The following is an 11,849-nucleotide window of genomic DNA, read 5'->3' on the forward strand; positions in this document are numbered from 1 at the left end:
CTAGAAGGTTAAGATTGAGAACCAGAAGCCTAGTGGGTCCATGCAAATTTTAGTATTCCTACTTGGAAGTGGGAATAAATGAACATAGACTTCATGACGGGTTTGCCTCATACTGTCATCAACATAATTCAGTTTGGGTTATTGTAGATAGGATGACCAAATCAACTCACTTCCTTCCAGTTCAGACCTCTTATTCATCAAAGGATTATGCCAAAATCTATATCAGAGAGTTGGTCAAATTACACAGTGTTCCATTATCCATTATCTTAGATAGAGGTACCCAATTCACCTTTTGTTTTTGGAAAGCATTCCAAATGGGTCTTCGTACCCAAGTTTACCTCAGTACAATCTTTCATCCTCAGATAGATGGTCAAGCAGAAAGGACCATTCAGACTTTAAAAGATATGCTGCGAGCGTGCGCGATTGATTTTAAGAAAAGTTGGGATGACCACTTGCCTTTGATTGAATACGCTTACAACAACAACTATCATTCTAATATTCAGATGGATCCATTTAAAGCTCTCTATGGTAGGAGGTGCAAATCTCCAATCGATTAGTTCGAAGTGGGTGAGCTTACAAGTGTAGGGCCTAACTTGGTATTCGATACCTTAGAGAAAGTTTAGTTGATCAGAGAAAGGCTTAAGATATCTCAGAGCCAAAAAAATTCATATGCAGATGTGCACAGAAAGGATATCTAGTTCTAGATTGGCGACTACATATATCTGAAAATCTCTCCCATAAAGGGAGTGCAGAGGTTCGACAAGAAGGGAAAGCTCAGTCCCTGATCTATAGGTCCCTTCAAAATTCTTAGTTGCTTTGGCAAAGTAGCTTACGAGCTCAAGTTTCCTTCAGCTATAGTCTCAGTGCATCCAGTCTTTCATGTCTCCTTTCTTAAGAAGTTCATAGCTAACCCAGCAGTTGTTGTCCCTATAGAGGGAGTAGATGTTCAAAACAGCCTCTCTTATGAGGAAATTCCAGTTAAAATCCTTAAATATTAGATTCGTAGATTGAGTAACAAAGAAATTCATCTAGTCAAAGTTCTTTGGCAGAATCAATCAGTTGACGGAGCTACTTGGGAAGCAGAAGCATATATGCAGACTAGTATCCTCACCTCTTCTTCGCAAACTCAGACTCAGCCCAAGATAATATCTTTCCTTAAGCTTCTTTAGTTTCATATTTAGATTTCAGTTAAAAAATTGGTATCCATTACAATCATATGCTTATGTGTCATTTCAGTCATGTATTCATGCATCAGATATGCATTATCATTATGAGAAAACTTAGATTATTAGTAATCCCAGTCATGCATTCATGAGTCAGTTATTCATGCTTCAGATATGCATGTTCAGTATGATAAATTCATCTTATCAGTCATGTCTATCATGAAATCATATTTCAACTATTCATGTTTAGTATGTACTTCAGTTTACCATTTCTGCTATCTCAGTAAGTCTCATTCGAGGACGAATGTTCTCAAGGAGGAGATATTGTAAGACCTCACAACATCTTAAGCTCAAATCATCTTATTAAAGGTTCCCAGACTTAGGAAAATTTAAGCAAAGTATGAGGACTTAGTCTCTCCTAAGGCCTTCAAACTTCAACGAATTTATTTATGACCTTTCCAACCTCGAAAAGTTGATTTCTAAGTTGAGTCCTATTCAGGGATGAAAATATCATGTCTCGGGTAAGTTTTAGAATTTTCGGACAAGGATTGGGTCATATCCAAGTTCTAGAAATAGTAGCCATCGTGATAAGCCCACATCATGGTGAGTATATTGGTGATCCATCCATCACGTCACGATTAAGACAATTTGGGAATTGTCCAATTCCAGTAGCTCACCGTGATTAGCCCGCATTGCGGTGAGGCTCAAATCAGCAAATTTCTCGATCCAATAGCTTACCATGATAAGGTCGCATCGCGGTGAGCATAGCAATGGACACTTCACCGTATCATGGTGAGGCCTTAATCCGCATTTCTGTTATGGGATTTTAAATCCCAAGGGAATCTTAGATATTTCCCATGGATTAGGTCATCCTTTAACACAAAATTAATCCCTAGATGACCTAAATAATTATTTATCCACTCAAGTTTCTCCAAAGTTCATCATTCTCTCTCAAAAGCAAGAAACCCTAGTTTCAAAATTCAAGAACAAGGCACAAGAATTTCTCAAAGAACCTTTAAGGATTTATGTTCTAAGGTATGTTAAGTGTTGATTCATGTGTCCCTTTAACCCATGAAACTCAAAAATCCCTTTTCAATTTAAAGATTGTGTATTTATGAATGTTCATGATTTAATTGAATTAAAATTCATGTTCCTATTGTTGTTGGGTTTTGATTCATGTTTTAAATTACAGAGTTCCAATAATTGTTCCTAGTATGTGATGATTTACATAATTTTCATGATAAACCCTTCAAATTGTAAGTTGATTGATGTAACCATAATTATTAGATGCATTAATAATGGTATGAACAAAGCATGCTCCCCATGTGTTTGATAAAATGCCTATGTGAATGAAATAGTGCCACTGTAGTATGTTAACAAGTAGTCCCTATTCATATATAAGTTAATGCATGAAAAGTGTTTGATGAAAGGTCTTAGTGAATGAATTATGACATACTAATGTGCATTCCTATTCATGTACAACTTCATGACTTTCAAATGCTAGATAAAATACCTCATTGATTGTATTGCGAGTTATTGACTATTGTCAAGTATGCAAGTATTGTCATGTCTTATTATTTTCATGCTATCAAGTCCTGGGGGTATTTAATATCTAACAATTTAGCTGTGTGCCTAGAACCAGTATCAATTTTCATGATAATTTTAGTAATGCCATGATCACTAGAATTCAGTCAGTCTCAGAACTCAAGAAAACTCAGTAGTATTCAGTTCAGTCCTCAGTAATTCATCCAGTGAACTCAGTCCTACTCAGTCCAGTATACTCAATTTAGTGTCTATTCAGATGGGAATAGGATTCAGCACCGAGTGAACCCAAGGATGGGAAATCACCTACCAGCAGAGGGTGTGATTCTTAGGAGCAATCCTTACGTTCTAGAACTACGTAACTAGTGTAGTTTGAGACATCAAAACCTACCAGATGGCGGTTGATAAGGTGGATTAACCTGTCAGATGAGGGTCCTACCATTCTCATTTGAGAACCTATCAGATGAGGGTATCTCTTCAGTATCTTTATTAGTGGCATGATATTGACACCCTTTTACTTGGGGTTACATGTTGGACCCCAAATCTATAGAGAAAAGGGCATGTCAGTTAGATGAATACCTTCCACAGTCTTAGTCCCAGTCTTAAGTAAAGAACTCAGATAGTTCTACAGATTTCAGGACTGTCAAATATAGTCACTCAACTTAGAATGGAACTCAAATAGTTCCATCAGAATTAGGACTATCAGGTATAGTCACTCAGTTAATAGAATATCATATATCACTATCAGTAAGCTGTGTTATCAGTAAACTCAGTATTCAGAATCCTCATATTTTTAATTACAGTTATATATTCATGCATGTATTCTCACGCAGTTATGTTCATTTCATTCATTTAGTTATAGTTTTGCATATGAACCCTTGCATTAAACCTTACCTCACTTTGCATACCAGTACATTCTCATGTATGGACGCATACTTTTCCTTTGTGCTTTGGTGTTATATACCATAGGATCAGACGCACAGGCTCCAGAACATCCTTAGCAGTTTAGATTCTCAGCCATAGATTAGCAGTGAGTCCTCATCATTTGAGGGCATGATCATTATTTTTTATTTAAGTTCATATTCACTAGATAGGTTAGTTGGGGACATGTCCCATCAACTCCTTATTTAGACAGTTTAGAGGCTTTCAGACTAGATATTCAGACTTTAGTATTTTTAGTATTTACTTTTTGTTTTGGTATTCTTATACCTTGTTCAGACATTATTTCAAGTTTGAACCTTATGGAAGATTTCTGCATTTATCTAAATTATATTGTTATTACAATAGTACTATTATTCAGTTATCATAGCAGGTACCAGTCATAGGTTAGCGAGTGGTCCTTCACAATTGTTAGCATCATGTAGCGTCCGGGGTACAGACTCGAGGAGTTACACCCAACTAGGTGTCTGCTTAGTTAATTTAATAGAAGTTAGTGTGTGGGTTTAGAATAGTTTAGAATAATCTTTAGTTTTTGAAAAAAAAAGGAAAAGTAGGACTGAGATCCCAATTTACTTAAGTTGAAAGGGTTAGTTAGAGATCAGAAAGTAGAGGTTTTTTCCCAAGGGGGAGATGGTGTGTTATGTTGCCAGGGTCGACTGTGTGCCAGGTGTAGATGACCTGAGGTAGTGAATTCTTGCAGAAACACATGGTACACGTTACTCTATTCATCCAGGGGCCACTAAGATATACCGCAATTTGTGGGAAATTTATTGGTAGAGTGGGATAAAGAGAGACATTGCAAAATTTGTTGAAAATTGCTCAATATATCAGTAGGTTAAGACTGAGCATCAGAAACCAAGTGGGTCTAGGCAGGAGTTTAGTATTCTCACTTTGAAATGGGAAGAAGTGAACATAGACTTTATGATAGGTTTTCCTCGTACTCATCATAGCACGATTCAATTTGGGTCATCGTAGATAAGATGAACAAATCAGATTATTTCTTACCAGTCCCTATCTCTTATTCTATAGAGGATTATGCCAAAATATATATTAGGGAGTTGGTCAAATTGCACGGTGTTCTATTATCCATCATCTCAGACAGAGGTACCCAGTTCACATATCCTTTCTGGAAAGCATTCCAAAAGGGTCTTGGTACCCGAGTTCACCATAGTACAACCTTTCATCCTCATATAGATGGTCAGGTAGAAAGGACTATCCACACTTTAGAAGATATGATGCGAGCCTGTGCAATTGATTTTAAGGGCAGTTGGGATAACCACTTGCCTTTGATTGAATTTACATATAGCAACAACTATTATTTCAGCATTCAAATGGCTCCATTTGAGGCACTCTATGGGAGGAGATATAGATCTTTCATTGGTTGGTTCAAATTAGGTGAGGTCGTAAAGGTAGGGCCTGACTTGGTATTTGATACCTTAGAAAAAGTTCAATTGATTATAGAAAGGCTTAAGATTGCTAAGTGCCGATAGAAGTCATACGCAAATATGCGAAGAAAGGATCTCAAATTTGAGATTGGTGATTATGTATACTTGAAAATATCTACCATGAAGGGAGTGAAGGGTTCCAAAAGAAGGAAAAGCTCAGTCCCCGATATGTCAGTCCCTTCAAAATTCTCAACCGTTGGAAAGGTAGCTTACGAGCTTGAGTTACCTTCAGATTTAGCTTCAGTGCATCCAGTATTTCATGTCTCCTTTCTTAAGAAGTGCATAGGTGACCCTATATTTATAGTCCCTATAGAAGGCGTAGATGTTTAGAATAGTCTCGCTTATGAGGAAATTCTGATCGAAATCCTTGACTATCATATTCGTAGACTGAGGAACAAAGAGGTTTCTATTGTCAAAGTTCTTTGGCGGAATCATTCTGCAGAGGGAGCTACTTGGGAAGATGAAGCCGACATGCTAACCAAGTATCCTCACCTGTTCCCCACAAAGTCAGACTCAACCCAAGGTGACAGTTTTCCTTAAGCTTACTCAGTTTCATGGTCATATTTTCATTATAAACTTGGTATCCATGTACCAGTGCATATTCAGTCATATGTTCATATGTCAGTTTAGTCATATATTCATGCATCAGATATGCATGTTCAGTATGAGATACTCAGCTTACCAGTAATCCCATTCATGCATTCATACATCAGATATGTATGTACTCATGCATTAAATATGCATGATGAGTATGAATTTCAATAAATCAGTAATGTCAGTCTTGTAAACATGTTTTAGATATTCATGTCTAGTAAGCAAGTTAAATTTATCAGTGTTTTCAGTTCAGTTAGTCTTACTCGAGGATGAATGTTCCCAAGAGAGAGATATTGTAAGACCACAAAAAATCCTAAGATTAACTCACACCCCAGACTTAGAAAATTTTAAGCTAAGTATTGACACTTAGTCTTATTTTTGACCTCAAAATATCCATGATTTTATTTATGACCTTCCCGGCATCAGAAAGTCAATTTTTTAGTTGATTCATTATGGGGAAATTCAATAGTACATCTCGGGTGAGTTTCAAAATTTTTAGACAAGTATAAGGACAGTTTGGATTTCCAAAATAGTAGCTTAAGGTAATATGCCCATGCTGCCCCGCTCAGTCCGGTGCTCCAGAGCCTGCGCCACCCTGGCCAGTCTTGATGGGGTAAAATCCTGTTGTCCAACTCCAAAATTTTAAGGGAAAAAGTGAAAGAGCCCGCAAAGTTCCATCGTAGTCTGACCCTTAAAGCATTCCAAGTGAAGTATAATTCCGGCCCAAAAAGATTGAGAAGTGACTTCCAAAGTGATAAGTTTTTTTAACCTTGTTGAATTATCCTAAAATGACTTTCTATCATGTTAAAAATTGAATTATCTTTCCAATAATACTCATTTTGTCAAAATCCGATGTCGGAGTAGAAATACATAGCCAAATTATAGAAGGCAGTGTGAATCGCCCAGCTGTGCTGGAAGGGGCCGACGGACCATCGAACTAGCAACGGACAGTCGCCCAGACCATCGCACTAAGTCAGAAGACCGACTCATTAGTTAGGTGCGACGGAGAGGGCCGACGGACCGTCGGGCTAGCGACGGTCCATCAGAATTGAGACAAAAAGTAAGTTTCTGGCCCAGGTATGTGGGGTTTTGAACAAGGGTAATCCTTTGACCCTTGTGACCAAAGGCTTACTATAAACTACAAGTTTCTGCAATTTATGAGATTTTACATGAAATTAAATTAGGGGTTTTCACCCATTATTATTGGTTGCAAGATCTTGATGTTTACCATGAATTAAAAGTCAAATAGCATGATTTTATATGTTTTTTTAAGAAATTGAAGTTGGTTTTATACCCTATGTTGTTATTCCTTGAAAATTTAATAGTTGCAATGCTCTAGAAATTGAAGTACATGAGTATGTTGAGATTTTAAGGAAAATTACTGTAAATTCCAAATTTCTATATGATTTATGAATCCATAAGATATCTAGTATGCATTTTAATGCATCTTAACTTGAGATTGAATTATGGGTCACTAAGCCCAACTTGAGATTTCAATTTTTATGAACTTTTATGCTATAAGCACCCATGATTTGAGTATTTTAAGATTATTGAGAAAGCTTTGACCTTAATGGTCATTGTAGCTTTGAAATCCAATTTACTAAATGAGATTACAAACTTTATAGTTGGGTTCTTTATAAACCATGAGATTATTTTAAAGTGGATTACCATGAGATGAGCGTAGCTAACTAAAGGAAGTAGTATTTAGCACCGAGTTGGGTATGTTACTACAGTGTCCTACCCCAGAACTATGTGCCACCATAGGATTGAGATTTATGGGCCCGTGGCCGAGAGAAGTGACCACTGAGTTGAGGTTATACTCCCTGGCAAAAGTATGACACCTCTCCCCAATGTGAGATTTCTTACTTAGGAGGACAAGACATTGGAATCCATGTAGCTCGCATGGTATATGTCGGTTAAGATAACCCTGCTAGTAAAAAGTAAATAAATAGCTTTCGAGTATTTTTCCCTAATAGTAAGATTTTCAAAATAGTTTCTTGAGTAAAATTTTCTTAACAAGAAAGTAGTTTTCTCTACTAGTAAGAGTTGATAATAAGTTTTTAAACCAGAGTTATATAATTCCGAATTCCTAGTGTCTTGAGTCTAAAAGAGTTCTAAGTACTTGAGCATTAATGAAGTTTTACCCTCCATGAGATGTATGCATGGGTTTGAAAGTATTGTTTAAAGTTTCCTTCGCCTACGAGTAATGAGAATAAGAGGAGAGTACAAATTTTAAAGCTAAAGTATACTGGCTCATGAGATTTGTGTTACATGCTTCATTCTACATGATCTATGAGGTTTATATTTTAGACTTATTCAAGCTATGTGAGTCATTCCTAATTGCATGAATGATTTGACTAAAGAGTATTGATATTGTTTTATGTAAATTCATACACCCCCATATGCTCAGTACATTCCCAAGTGCTGATCTTCATATACGTCTATGTGCTACATTGTCTTATAATGTAGGTTCAGGTGTTAAGTCCTAGCCTCGTCAGTGATTTTCGAGTACCTTTTTCTATATCTGCACAGTGGTGAGTCCTCATGGTTCGAGGACCTATCTTTAGAAATTTTAGTATTTTAGTAGATATGTTATTGTTTTCAATTTTGTTTGAGTCAGTTGGGGACCTGTCCCAATGGATCTCTTGTTCATGAAGTAGTAGAGGCTTTGTCAGACTAGTTATCAGATTATTAGTATATTGAGATTTCCAGTATTGTAGTCGTTTAGATAGAGTACTTTCTTTGTATTTCCTATCATTTGATATGACTGTGCCAGTGTTTTGTTTATTTCATCTTGAAATGAGTTATTATATGTAGTAGCAGGCTCAAAGGGTTAGCTTGAGGCTACTTGTATCCCTAAGCACCGTGTGACATCTTGGGAGAAGATTTTAGGCCGTTATAAACTTGATATCAGAGCCTGGTTTAAGGAGTCCTAAGGAGTTGGACATGCCGCATTAAGTAGAGTCTTGATCATTAGTGTATAGCACGCCATATCTATAAGCAAGAGGCTATGAGATGTTTTAGGAAAAAAGTTATTTCTTTCTTTTATATTCTATCGTGCCTACAGTTGTCCCTCTCATCTAATAATTCGTGCTCTCTTATTTCATAAAAGGCCTCCCCAAAGAGATAATGCCCACAGAAATGATAATGAGAAACCACAACTTGTTGATCCCTTGAATAAAACTGTGTCTCATGTTAAGTTTCGGGTGGCCTTTCAGGAGTTAGCCCAAGAAGTCACCGCTAATGTTCATGCCAATAACTATGCCCCAGTTCAAAATTAGCAAGGAGCTGATTTACCTGTAGCTAGGATTCATGATTTTATGTGGATGAATTCGCTAGAGTTTTATGGGTCTAAGGCAGGTCAGGAACCACAGTTATACCTTGAGAAGGTAAGGAAGATCACACAGGTAATGCATATTTCTGAGAAAAAAAGTGTTGAGCTGGAGTCTTACAGGTTGAAAGACATTGCTTATAACTGATTTGTATCATGGAGGAAGGGTAGAGGCAAGGATGTTTCTCCTCTAACTTGGTAGGTGTTCCAAGATGTATTCTTGGACATGTTCTTTCTGCTTGAGATAAAGGAAGCAAAGGTTGAGGAGTTTATAAACTTAAGACAGGGCTCCATGACTATTAAGGAGTACTGCTTGAGGTTCAACTAGTTAGCTAAGTATGTTCCTGATTTGATTTGATTGCTGATACCTGAGCTAGTATGAGAAAGTTCATGATAGGTGTTTTTGGTTTGGTACTGAAAGAGTGTAGGACTGCGATGATAAATAGGTATATGGATCTATCTAGGCTGATAATTCATGCACAACAAATAGAGATGGATAAGATAAGGGAGAAAGATAGAGTGAGGGGTAACAAGTGGGCAATATTTGAGCAGCATGAGTATAGTCAGGCAAGGTCCAATGGAGGGAACCGCCCACAGGCAGGAGCAAGGGAACAGGTTTTCTATGTCTAGGTCACAGAACAGTGTAAGTAAAAGACCCCGCTACCCTTCTTGTGCTAAGTGTGGTAGAGACCATCCCGATGAGTGTGTAGCAGATCAGAGGGATTTTTTGGGTTATGGAAAGCTGGGCCAAAAACTTAGAGATTGTCTACATGCTAGACAGGGGAACAGAGATGCCCGACCCCAAACACATACTACTAGTGCACCAGCTCCTGTAGCCCATCCCACCCCTACTCAGGGTGCTTCATCTAGCACTGTTGGTGGTCAATGCTAGAGTAGATTCTATACCTTACAATCCCATCAGGAGTAGGAGGATTCTCCCGATGTTGTTACTGGTATGCTCCACGTCTTTTGCTTTGATGTTTATGTGTTGTTAGGCCCTGGGTCAAGTTTCTCTTATGTGACCCACTTGTAGCTGTGAATTTCAAAATGAGTACCGAAAAGATTCCTGAGCCTTTCCTAGTTTCCACTCCAGTAGGGGAGTCAGTTATTGCTAAGCAAGTGTACAAAAATTATCATGTTACTGTTCTTTATAGAATCATATTTGCTGATTTGATAGAGTTGGACATGGTGAATTTTGACCTTATTCTGGGTATGGATTGGATTAATTCTTGTTATGTATCTATAGATTGTCGTTTCCTTGTGGTCAAGTTTTAGTTTCCTGAGTAACCAGTTTTTGAGTAGTTCGGGAGTTCAATATCTCCCAAGAGTCATTTTATCTCCTATCTTAAAGCCAAAAAGCTAATATCCAAAGGTTGAATCTATCACCTTGTTAGAGTCAAAGACACTAAGTTCAAGGCTCCAACTATTCAGTCAGTCAACATTGTTAATGAGTTTCCTGATTTTTTCTGGAATATCTCCCAGGGGTACCTCCCGATAGAGAGATAGAATTCAGGATTGACCTTTTTCTCGACACTCAGCCTATTTCTATTCTGCCATATCCTATGGTACCTGCAGAGCTTAAGGAGTTGAAAGAGCAACTCAAAGATCTTTTAGATAAAGGTTTCATAAGGCACAATGTTTCTCCTTGGGGCACACCAGTTCTATTCGTGCAAAAGAAAGATGGTTTATTGCGATGTGCATTGACTATCGTCAACTTAATAAGGTCACAGTAAAAAATAAATATTCTCTTTCGAGAATTGATGACCTATTTGATCAGTTACAGGTGCAAGTTATTCCTCCAAGATAGACCTTAGATCCGGTTATTATCAACTTAAGGTATGGGAATGTGATATTCTAAAGACAGCCTTCCGAACCCGCTATGGTTATTTTGAGTTTCTAGTCATGTCTTTCGAGCCAACCAATGCCCCAACAATCTTTATGGACCTTATGAATCGAGTGTTTAAGCAATATCTTGATATATTTGTCATTGTTTTCATAGATAATATCCTTGAGTATTCTGTACCAAGAATGACCATGCAGATCACCTTAGGATTGTCTTGTAAACTCTTAGAGATCACCAGTTGTCCACCAAATTCAACAAGTACAAATTTATGCTAAGATAAGTAGCCTTTCTAGGTCATATCATTTCAGCTGAAGGCATTAGAGTTGATCCCCAAAAGACAGAAGCTGTAAGAAATTGACTTAGACCTATTTCCCCATCTGACATTAGGAGTTTCTTGGGTATACCTAGATACTACCGTCATTTTGTTGAAGTTTTCTATACTATTACGTCTCCCATGACCCGATTGACCCAAAAGAAAGTTAAGTTCCAGTGGTCAGATTCCTGTGAGAAGAGTTTTCAGGAGTTGAAGAATCAACTTACTTTAGCCCCTGTGTTGACCTTGCCTGATGGTACATATGGTTTTGTAGTGTATTGTGATGCCTTTAAAGTTGGTTTGGGTTGTGAATTGATGCAAAGAGGTAAGGTTATAGCCTATACCTCTAGACAGTTAAAACCACATGAAAAGAACTACCTAACCCATGATCTTGAATTAGCTATTGTAGTCTTTGCTTTGAAAATCTGCAAACACTATCTTTATGGTGTTCATATTGATGTGTTTACTGATCAAAAAAGTCTGTAATATATATTTACTTAGAGGGAATTGAATCTTAGGCAGAAGAGGTGGTTAAAGTTGTTAAAAGACTATGATATGAGTGTGTTGTATCACCTGGGCAAGGCCAATGTAGAGACAGATGCCCTTAGCAGGTTGTCTATGGGTAGTGTTGCTTATATAAAGGAAGGTAAGAAAGAGTTAGCTCGTGATGTGCATCTAC

Source organism: Capsicum annuum, chromosome 5, assembly GCF_002878395.1.
Source record: "Capsicum annuum cultivar UCD-10X-F1 chromosome 5, UCD10Xv1.1, whole genome shotgun sequence".
In the NCBI taxonomy this organism is placed as follows: Eukaryota; Viridiplantae; Streptophyta; class Magnoliopsida; order Solanales; family Solanaceae; genus Capsicum; species Capsicum annuum.